This window comes from Vidua macroura, chromosome 3 (genome assembly GCF_024509145.1).
Source record: "Vidua macroura isolate BioBank_ID:100142 chromosome 3, ASM2450914v1, whole genome shotgun sequence".
Taxonomy (NCBI): Eukaryota; Metazoa; Chordata; class Aves; order Passeriformes; family Viduidae; genus Vidua; species Vidua macroura.
In genome coordinates, this window is record NC_071573.1 from 51,377,442 (window position 1) to 51,388,206 (window position 10,765).

Here is a 10,765-nt window from a genome sequence, read left to right on the forward strand (position 1 = left end):
ATATCATAAGTAACTGAACGCGACCTCGGCTTTATCACCCTTCCACCGTGAAAGCCGTAAACCGCCCTAGACTTCCTCAGCTGACATGTTTGCCGGCCATAAAGCAGGGAAATCGGCCGGGCCCGGAGTCCACAGGGCCGTCCGACCCCACAGAGCCGGGCGCCTCGGTCTCTTCACCCTGCAGAGCCGCTCTCCTGGTGGCTCCTGGAGGCTGCCCGCTCCTCCCTGAGCCCTTTTCTCCCGTAGAGCTGGGATGAAGCAAATAAACAAAAATTGATACGGTGACGGTGACAGCGGCAGAAAACCGCGCAGGATCGGGGAAAAGCCTCGGTTTGGAGGCTGCTTGAGGGGCTACAGCTCCCACCCTTCGTCCCCGCGTCCGCTGCTCCGGAGCACACGCGCATATTGTTTTGGGAAAGTTCAAGTCCGACGGGACAGAGAAGAGGAAGGCAAAAAGATGCCGTCGGGGGACAAGCAACAGCAGGGGTGCTGTCCTCACCTCCGGCAGGGCGAGCTGTTCCTGCGTGCCCCGCTCACCTGCGGGCTTGGTGTTTCCTCGGGATGGGGTCGGGGGACGATGCTGTGCTACGGAGCCGCCGGTGCACTGAGGGGCTAGAGGGGCGGGAAGAAAAGGTGGACTTGTCACTCGAAGGAATATTACTAACATTTTTCTCTCATTTTCCCCGGGGATGTCGTTGCTTCCTAACGCCCCTGTGTCGGCTGTGCGGGCCAGTCCCGCCTGCATTGCCGCAATATCCCCCTAACGAGACGGGGCGGCTGGACTCAGCTCCGCTCGGCGTCGTCTTAGGGCAAAGGAAGGAGTTGGGAAAGATACGCAAGGTTAAATCTCGAGTGCAGGCAACCTCGCCAGGAAAGTCGTTTCGGAAATAAGCAGCCCTTCTCCGGCATGATTGCTGGTCGTAACACTGCCTGACGCGTCCAGCATTCCTCGCTGCTTTCCGTTGCAGCTCGAAAGAAAGAGGGAAAGATAGATGAATAAAAGCAAGAGACACAGATAAAGGGAGGGAAAAAAAGAGAAAGAAAGAAAGACAGAGAGAAGGAGAGAAGGAGAGAAAGAGAGAGAGAAAGAGAGAGAAAGAAAGAAAGAAAGAAAGAAAGAAAGAAAGAAAGAAAGAAAGAAAGAAAGAAAGAAAGAAAGAAAGAAAGAAAGAAAGAAAGAAAGAAAGAAAGAAAGAAAGAAAGAAAGAAAGAAAGAAAGAAAGAGGGAGGAAAAGGGAAGAGAAAAAAAGGAAAAGGGAAGGAAAGGGAGAAAGAGGGAAGGAAGGAAGGAAAGAATGAAAGAAATAAGGAAGGAAAAAAAATAAAGGCACAGCAGAGCCATGCGTGGGAATTGTCACTCTTGGGAGCAGCCAAGTGGGAGAAGACCCTCCCGGACACTTTCCGGCTGAGCCGGCGGAGAGCGGCGGGGCCGCCCCATCCCGTCCCGGCGGCGGGCGGGGGTCCGCGCTGCCTCGGGGCGCGCTGGCTGCGCTCGTCACTGTCGCTCCGCGCCGGACAAATGCCCGCCATCCCCCGGCCAGGGACATTCGGGATAAGGCTGCGGAGAAGTCGCGGTTCAGTCAACAGCGAAACTGCCCCGACGGCACAGCAACGAAATTAACCCCTAGAAGTCAGAAAACCAAATGTTTCACTATTCGAGGAGTCGGAGAGGGTGAAAAATACGGCTAGGTCGTAGCTATATTAAATTAACGTGCTCTATCCCGTCTTTTAATTTTTATTTTCATAAAGGCACAGAGATTTGGTGAGGAAGGGAAACGTATTTTTTCTGGAAAGACAAACTGCTCGGGGAGACTCAGAGTATCAGGTGCAGGAGCGCCCCGTCCCGTACAGCGCCGGCACCGAGCCGGACAGTGGGGGACGGGTCATGGGGACGATTTTGGGTTTAGAGGCTACTCCGAATCGAAATCGTGCATTTTCAAATACTGGATTTTAGTTAATGGGTGCGCTTTAAGGCAGTGTCCGATTTTGAATTATCGTAGAGTTTGGTATGGAAATTGGATGTACTTTGCTCTTGCACAGTGTCACTATGACAGAATATTAAATCTTGTCTCCCCTTGACTTTATTCATCTGGCCGGCAACATAGAATCTAATTAATGACATGAAAACTGCTTACACCAGTGTTATGTATTTTTCTTTTGGGTTTATTAGAAGCCTATTCGTTTTTATGGTTTATTGCTATTAATTTTCACTATCTTTGCTTGGTTTTAATTTAATTTTTACATTTGCAACCGTGCTTTCAGTATAAAAGTAGTTATAACAGTTAGCACTACAAGTAGCTGTTAATACAATTGAAGAAGCCAAGATCACTGCATTAAAAGAAAGCTCTCAGCTGGCTCTCTGTGAGAGAAGTGCTGCTACAAAGGGGTTGTGCTGCACCGCACTGGGTGCTGAAACTGAAATTTGGTTGTTTCTAAACAGAGCACATTTTATTTTAGAGAGGATGGCTGACATTCCCTAACTGCTTGCTCTTTTTGCTCAAGATCTACTAATGGATTTCATTTAGATTGACGGTATAATTCAGATTGATAGCATCTTGTCATCTGACACTTTGACATCGCTAAAGTGAATAGGCTGAAAACCTGTTTTAGTTCTTGTGTTTATCACGAATTTCCTTTCTGGTAGCAGGGCAATATGAGGGCAGTGACTGGGAAGGGAAAAGAAGGCGGTTCTGGCTGCTGTAGTCAAATTCTGCAGACAGACAGACCTAGAGATAAAATTCTTCAGCCTGGATAGAGAAAAATTATTTTCCATTCATATAGTTTTAAATTCGTTGGCAACAAGGGGTCAGAGCAAATTCTCCCCATTCTTTAATTATGAACCTGGAGCACTTACTGATATCTTCAAAGTATTCTGTGGAAGACAGCAGGATTAGGTCCATACCAGGCACTGCTTCTGGAGAAAATTTAAACTTAAAGGAAATAACTGACAGACATTCCAGTGCAGTTAATTAAGGATGACATTTTATTTTCTGTATTTAAATACTGATTCGCAAAACTTCTGGAAAAAGTACAGCACAAAACCTTAGTAATAAAATCTAAAAAGTCAAAGTCTAACTCATTAGAGATGTGCAAATTGTTAATCCTCTGATATATGACATTTGCTACTAAAAGTATGAAATTAGTTTCCATAAATAATAAAAAACACTTAATCAACAGTTTGCATGTAATTCCTTTTTTTTTTCCCTTGTAGTGACTGCACCTGAAACCTGCATTCCACAAAGAGAAAAGATTCTAGAAAATCAGTTTGAATCTTTCTTCAGCTATCAAACATGCCATAGTAATAGCCAACAGTGAGATATTTTGCCATCTTTGGAATTCCAGGGGAAAAAAAAGAACAAACCTGTCAGTATTATTGATTATGCATCCGCTAAATAGTTCAATTTTAGCTGGTTGGTAAAACTTGCATTATCTCCAAAATACAGCAACAGAGCTGGGACTGTGACACATGTTTCCCATGTGTACTGCTCAGACAGTGGTGGACACTTCAGGGATGTCGAATGGGCTCACCTTACAGTCCTGGCAAAAAAACTTGTCACATTGTTTGGAATCACATCTGGCTTGACACAGTGTTGAAGGATAAGAATTCTGCTCAAAGGCCTGTATTTATTTTCACCTTTATGTTCTGGCCCATATTTACACCTAAAATATTAACATTCTCAAATGAGCACGTTTTCTTTTTATTTCTGCTCTTCCATGTAATTTGCAGTTATTTGCATTCTTATTACTGGGAACTTTCTCCATCTCTTACGCTTGATACTGAAACTCACACAATTACTTTTAGGAACTTTCTCCCTCACTGCTTTAGATAGTTGGTGATTACTATGTTATTGTTTAAGTCATACAGGGTATTTAAATATCAGCTGTAAACAGGGTGGGAGATGGATACAGAGTACAGGAGAGTTGCCTTCATGCTCCCTGCAAATCCTCCCCATCAAAAACCCCAGATGTGCTGAAGTTAAGTAAGCTTCTCAGATATTTACAGTTATCTCAGTGTGAAAGCACCGGTGCTCTAACCAATAAAGACTGAAATGTTTTGCCATCTCAGAAGCAAGTGTAATGCAATTTAGTTTTCATAGCTATAGTGAAAACAAATAAAGTCATAGAAATTATTGAATAATTTTTCCACTACAGATTCAAAAGCATGGAAGACTCATTAAAGACAAAGAAAAAAAATCCTTGTCTCATTTTGTATCTCAATTTTAAACAATACATGTTTCCAGTGAATATTTACAGGTTGATAATAGGCTAGTACAAATTCTAGAAGACACAACAAAAATTATCTGCAGTCTATTCACAAACCTTTGCCATGTCTCAGTGTTTGGGGATGGGCGTATGGACTGCCTTCAGCACCCTTGAATAGAAGTCTATTGTGTGGGCTTGTTCCATTGGGATCAATGGGACAACATGTGCAGTGAGATGCTAATGAACACCAGAAACGATGGTAAAATCTGGCCTGGCTAAGGCATAAGGCTGTTTTTATAAATCACTGCTGAGTGTCTTGCTATACTTCTTTCAGCTAAGCTGTTGAAACTTCAAATATTCAGGGAGACTTTACTATGTAAGTTTTTTACATCATTTAAATCACATTTCCCCACCCTCACAATGTGAATAATTCTCCATTCTTGTCTTGTTTAAAGTTGCAGATGAAGGCAGTCCCTTTTCAGTGACAATTGCACTGTTAATGTAAATGTGATTCCAGAAATGGAAAATAAAATACACTCGAGGAAAATAACATCAAACATAAGTATGAAAGAGAATGATGGTCAGAAAGCAGGCTCACGGGAAAGGATAGTGTTGGTAGCATGTAGGCTAATGGTCATTGACCCACTGCACCTGCAGAGCTCCACATCAGAAATGTTCATGTCCCACATAAGGGGAGTGACAGCCCCAGCCCATCTCAGAGAAGCCCCCAGGCAACAGTGCCACTGCAGGGGCAGTTGTGCCTGGTGAGTGCTTAAAGCCAGGCTTAAAGCCAGGCCTAAACAGGGCTGCAGTGCTGGAGGAGACGGGTGCTTTTCTTGGTCCTCCCTTCAGCCTGGGCTGGGACATAGCATGTGTCATTTGAATGGAAAACCTACAAACCTATGCGTGTAACATTGGGAGCCTGTAATTCTTGGCAGCTTGGAGCAGGCTTAGAAGTGCTCAGACACAATAGTATTGAGGATCATAAAAGTCCCACCTCTGTCTCTTAAAAGAGAGAGAGAGGGAGAGAAGACAAGGTCTACCAACACCATCTTTTCTCACCAGCTTATGGCAGAGGTTAATTATTAACTATTGAAACACTGACAAACTGTGGTGTTTGTTTGTTTATTATGAGGCCTGTCAGGGCCAGAACCAAACCTTACTGAATCTGACTGATGTCTCCTGGTTTCAACAGACTCAGAGGTCAGGCCCCTAAAATTCAAATCACCAGTGCTGGTCCTTGCAATAAAGAATCAGTGAGCACTTTGAGAAAGAGCTTAATTACTCCAATGAGATCATTTAGTTTTTAAACAAAAATGATTTCATTGGGGGCAGACCCTTTCATATTTATTTCCCAAGAAGGAAATTGATTAGCAAAATGTTAATAATGAGATTTTAAAAGAGCTCACGCCAGCCATAGACACCAAGCTCAGCTAAGGGAGCTCACATTTTCTTTCCAACTGCCAGTGCTAAGCAAAACTGTTTTCAGGGAAGGACCCATGGATGGAATGCAGGTCATCTTCTCTAGTTTGCTAATATCACTTCTGCAATAATTTTGCCCGTTATTCTTTTGCACCCAAAGCAAGGGTGTGTGCCCAGTAGCAGCAATTCCATGTACCCAGATCTAGCCGGAAGCCATCATCTCTTTGTCAGGAAGACAATTCCTTGCAGAGGTGCTTAGCTGGGTCTCTGAGAAAACATAACCTTCATATGGAACTCAGTGGTTTCAGACACTGCCAGTAAATTTAATTTAGAGAAGAAATACACGGGACATGAGAGATTCCTTGGTGGAAGTTAGTGCCCTTAGTACTCTGCCTGGCTGTCAGAAATACTTCTGACTAAGAGCATGGGATGGAACAGGATCTTGGGAGCTACAGCTTCTTCTCAGCCACTTTGCACACAGCAAAACAAACAGCTGGCATTGCTTTTTCTTTCAGGTATTTTGTATACTCAGGGAGGCGAGAGTTCTAAGGTTCCTCCAGGCACAACGAATATATTTCTGGAGTGGGTTGATACACATAATCCAGTCTTATGTCTTCTACAGCCTAACAATTACTGCCTGTAGTATGGCAAGAACAACTGACCCAAAAATATGGATACACTGAGATGTGTAAAACCTTCACTGTGGGGAATACTGTGTAAATAGTATAGTATAGTACAGTATAGATAGATAGATAGATAGATAGATAGATAGATAGATAAGACTAGGCAACAAAAATTAGAACTATAAAGGGTAAAGAAGCAAGAAATTATATGTATTTTTAATTTTATAGCTCTGTATGACTGATGATAACAGATGCAGTGGGAAGTAATCATTCTCACCACTGCTGAAAATAAAATTCATTTTAAAATTATGTCCATAGGTATGTATGCTTTGAGTTGTTTTCTCATCAGCTTTGTTACAAAGAGTGCCTCTTCTCCACAGCTGGCTGGCACCCATAGTGGATAATCAGCATGTTGCACCTCGAGATTTTGCAGTTTTTTTTCCTAAATTGCAGAGGCCCAGTCTTGCATTGTTAATGTATGTGAACTATTCAAGACTCCCTGAAGATTTGGGGAGCATGTACAGAGCTGATAACCTCCCTGGTTTTCAATATTTGAAGGATTTCCATCTATCTGAAGTCCTATAGAGTCCTTTGTACACTGAAAAATTTTGTGACTTTCCGAAATCACTAGAATCCACATACTTAGTTCCTTTGATCTAGATATTCATGGCATCCTTTCTCATGTATTTTTATTGAAATAACACTTGGAGTTGCAAAAATAGCAAGCTAAAAAAAATCAACTCAAACTTGGTGCATTTCACTAATGAGAAAAAAGACCCACTGTATTTTGTACTGCCTTACTCTGATATTAGTAAATTCATATTAAATATATTGACTTCAATTAATATTCAGTCAGGACTCCATGCCTTTTAAAGATAAAAGTAAGTGGAAATAACTAAGAGGTCACCTTTGTTATTTTAGCAACATTTTCATTTTCTTCAGCCTATTTAATATACTCTCAAATTTAATTGTAAAAATTTAATTGACAATTGTAAAACAAATACATACTTATTGGAAATTAAAGAAAAAAAAAATCACTGAACAGACATTCTTCGGGGTATAGAAAGTTTTTTTGTCTGTTTGCATGATTTTTAATCTGGTTGTATATGGTCCTGTCCCTCATAAGTCACAGCAAACAATATAGTATTCCACAGGAGCTTTTATCCTAGTGAGCAGAAAGTGAGCAGAAAGACTGAACAAAAGAATGAATTAATTAATTAATTGATGAATGTATTTAAATAAGGGTCCACCTGCTCTGCTTCAAAAAACTCTCACTATACTACAGAGAGGTTTGTTACACTGACTAATATCAAAGCCTTCCTCTTGATTTTTGAACAAGATGATTTGTACTTGGAGTGATTGCCAAAATTCAAGATATGCAACATAAATTCTGCCTTTGCTGATGTGCGTAATACCAGGAAATCACAACCTAAAGGCAACAAGGAAGGCAGTCTATCCAAAATGAAATGGGGAAAAGTAGATTTTCCCACTGCTTTTTCAGAAATACCTAACACACTTGTTTCATCTTAAGGATTTGCCTTGCTAGCATGAACGGTTCACTAACATGAAGAATTTAATTTAATATGAACAAAGGCACTCTTTCAGGATTTTTTTTTGCCTTTATATTCTCAACCCAGTGATGCTTTCCCGTCTTACATCAACAGACAAGATGTATGGTAACAAACTGCACGGGACAAGACCTGGTTTGCCTGCCAGACACCAGCAGAATTTGCCAAAAGTTTGCAGAAGGGCTGCTCTAAAATAGAGAATGGCGAAAGCCGCCATAGTTGTAGTTCCTTATTGGGGTTATAGCAGAGCCCCACCGGTGGCACTGAAGAGAAGGAGTTGGTGGCTAAGGGGTGTCGGATTAAGAGGGGTGGGAGTGGAATTTGTGCGTCCCCCCCCCGTCCCAGACAAAGGTCCCTGTCCCCCGCAGGAAGGTGCTGAAATGCAAAGCAAGCTCCCAGCTCCTTTTCTCTCTCTTGGTGGCATTTGGAAGTGTAAAGCTTTGAATACCAATTGCTTGAACTGGACATATGTGAATCTCTTCTAATCCTACTAATCCCGTCCCCGAGTGCTTCTTTGTATGTGGAGGCAACACACATAGATCTAAGTGAAAGTGGCCGTAATCCTGGAAATGTGGAAAAATGTCCCAGTGTGGGAGTTGGGAGAGGGAAAAGCTCCCCAGCGGAGGGAACCCGCTGGAAGAGCTTTGTGTTTGTGGGGTGAGCGAGGGGCAGCAGTGGGGGCAGGAGAGACGTGAAGGAGAGCTCTCACCTTCCCTGAGCCGTGAGGAGGAAAGCAAACCCACCCAGCGGGAAAGCTCCCTTTGCAAACAGCCATCGCACACTTGAGCAAACCCGCAGAACTGAGACAAAGTTTCCAAACGCTGGGAAATTCACCCACCGGCAGCTTTCAGCAGTGTGAGCTCAGCAGGCAAGGCACTAATGTGCTGACTTCATTATTTCCCGACCTCGCCCCGCTGAATGGTAGATTTGTGGAGGGAACGGTGCACTATCACTCCATCCTTCCCTGGCCATAAAGATAGGGTGAGGAGCTGGGATCATGTACCCTGTCACCGGCCCTGGGTCTGTCTTGGAGGCGGGGGGGGGGGGGGGGGGGGGGGAGGGGGCGGGGACGGGACCCTCTTAACCTGCGTGGATGTGAGAAGTGGCGAACAGTAACAGGGCAGCAGAGACAGAGCCAGCTTGCAAGTGACCGGATGTGTTATTCATTCTGCCTCTCTGGAAACTGATTTCAGGCAACAAACTCTCTAACTTTACATGAGTAAAAGGATAGAGATGGCAGGAGCTTCTGTGTCTTTGATTCAACACTGAAACCTCAGTGTCTCAGCAGGCTGCTATTTAAAATTAACATCCACCTGGATACTAACAAACCCTATGGGTTTTCCAAATATACAAGTCATATAATTCAGCCACACGAATTTCCCAAATGTCAGACAGCTAATTTACATTTTCTTGGCTAGTCACTGAATAAAATGTGTTTATACCCCACAGTAGATCGTGTACAAGGAAATTAATCTGTTTTTTGTATGCACTTTCAAAATATTTTAAAATATGGAGCAATTGATAACATTATTTGCCAGGCAAATCTTTATTTTGCTCAATAAATCTCTAAATAAAACCATGTTAGGTAAGAAAATCTAAGGCTATATATTCTCTTGGAGTTGACTTTTTTATTACCTCACCAGACTTTGTGCTTTCATAAATATGTGTCAACTGAAATTAACCTGCTGTTTAGAGATAGTATAAACCATCCCAAAATCAGCAAGTCTTTTTTTCTTTTTTTTTTCCACATGTCACAGGGACAGAAAATGAGGCTAGATCTTTAACTTTGCATTGATAAAGCAATAAGATTGTCTCTTGGAAACATGTTAAGGCAAAACCCACAGTGCACTAAAATCACTTCATTAGCAAGAAACAGCCCAGGGAAGAGTTTTGCCATGTGCATCACAGGACACGTAAGATAAAATGGGGTGAGAATAAAACTTATCTAAGCCTAACTCTGTGGATGTGACTCTACTGCTGGCCACAGAAACACTGCTTACATGGAGAACTAGTCTTGGCATTCAAGGGACACTGCTGATGTTGCACCAAACAGTTCCTCAAACTCCAGCAGTGCTGCCCTGCCTTCAGGCTGGCAGGGAGAGAGAGTACAGCCCTTCTGGGCAGAGACAATCCACAGAGCCAGGGCACACTGGCCCAGTTGTTTCCTACTTTAGACTTCCCAGACAGGGAAGAGAAGGAAAACAATTTGTCTGTAGGGAAGCTAGCTTCATTTGTATTAAAGAGCCCTGTGGCCCAAGGGTGCCTGTGGTGTTGTCCCCCTCAGGACACCAAGCATTTTACCAGCAAAGCAAGGGTGCCATTTTTCCTATCAGTGCTGAGAGTTGTGACATCCCAGACTGTCTCCAGGCCCTTAGCCCAGAAGCAGCAAGTGTCCCATGTCCATATTGCTGAGGTGCCCTCAAGAGGAAGCTGTCTGCAGGGACTCTTCCTACTGGCTGGAAGCCCCAGCCATGCAGTAGCCACAGATGGCCATTTCATGGCATGACTGATAGAGCCTTCCGCCTTACTCATGCTCCAGCATGTGTGGTGACATGATGACCCCCAGCTGCTGTGGATGACATTGCCTCCCCCTGAGAGCCCTCTGTTCCATTTTGAACAGGACCCAGTGCTCTCCACAACCTCAGCCTGCACAGAGGGGCAGCAGTGGGGCCTGTAAGAACCAGGTACCCTTGACATGTGAGCACGGGCAATTCTTGGAGGATTGCATCCGGACAGAATTTTTATGATGCTGTCAGTCCTCCCAGTCTTCGCCTAGTCACTCCACCCATCTAGTTGAGATGTGCCCTGAAGGAGCAGTGTAGCTCCCACTAAAGGCCTGTATTTGTTATGAGATGATAGTTGGTAAAGCTGCAGGAAAGGTCAGAATCTATACCATGTGACCTGGTGTTGTACAGGGCAGTGGAAATATGGCACATGGGACACAACAGA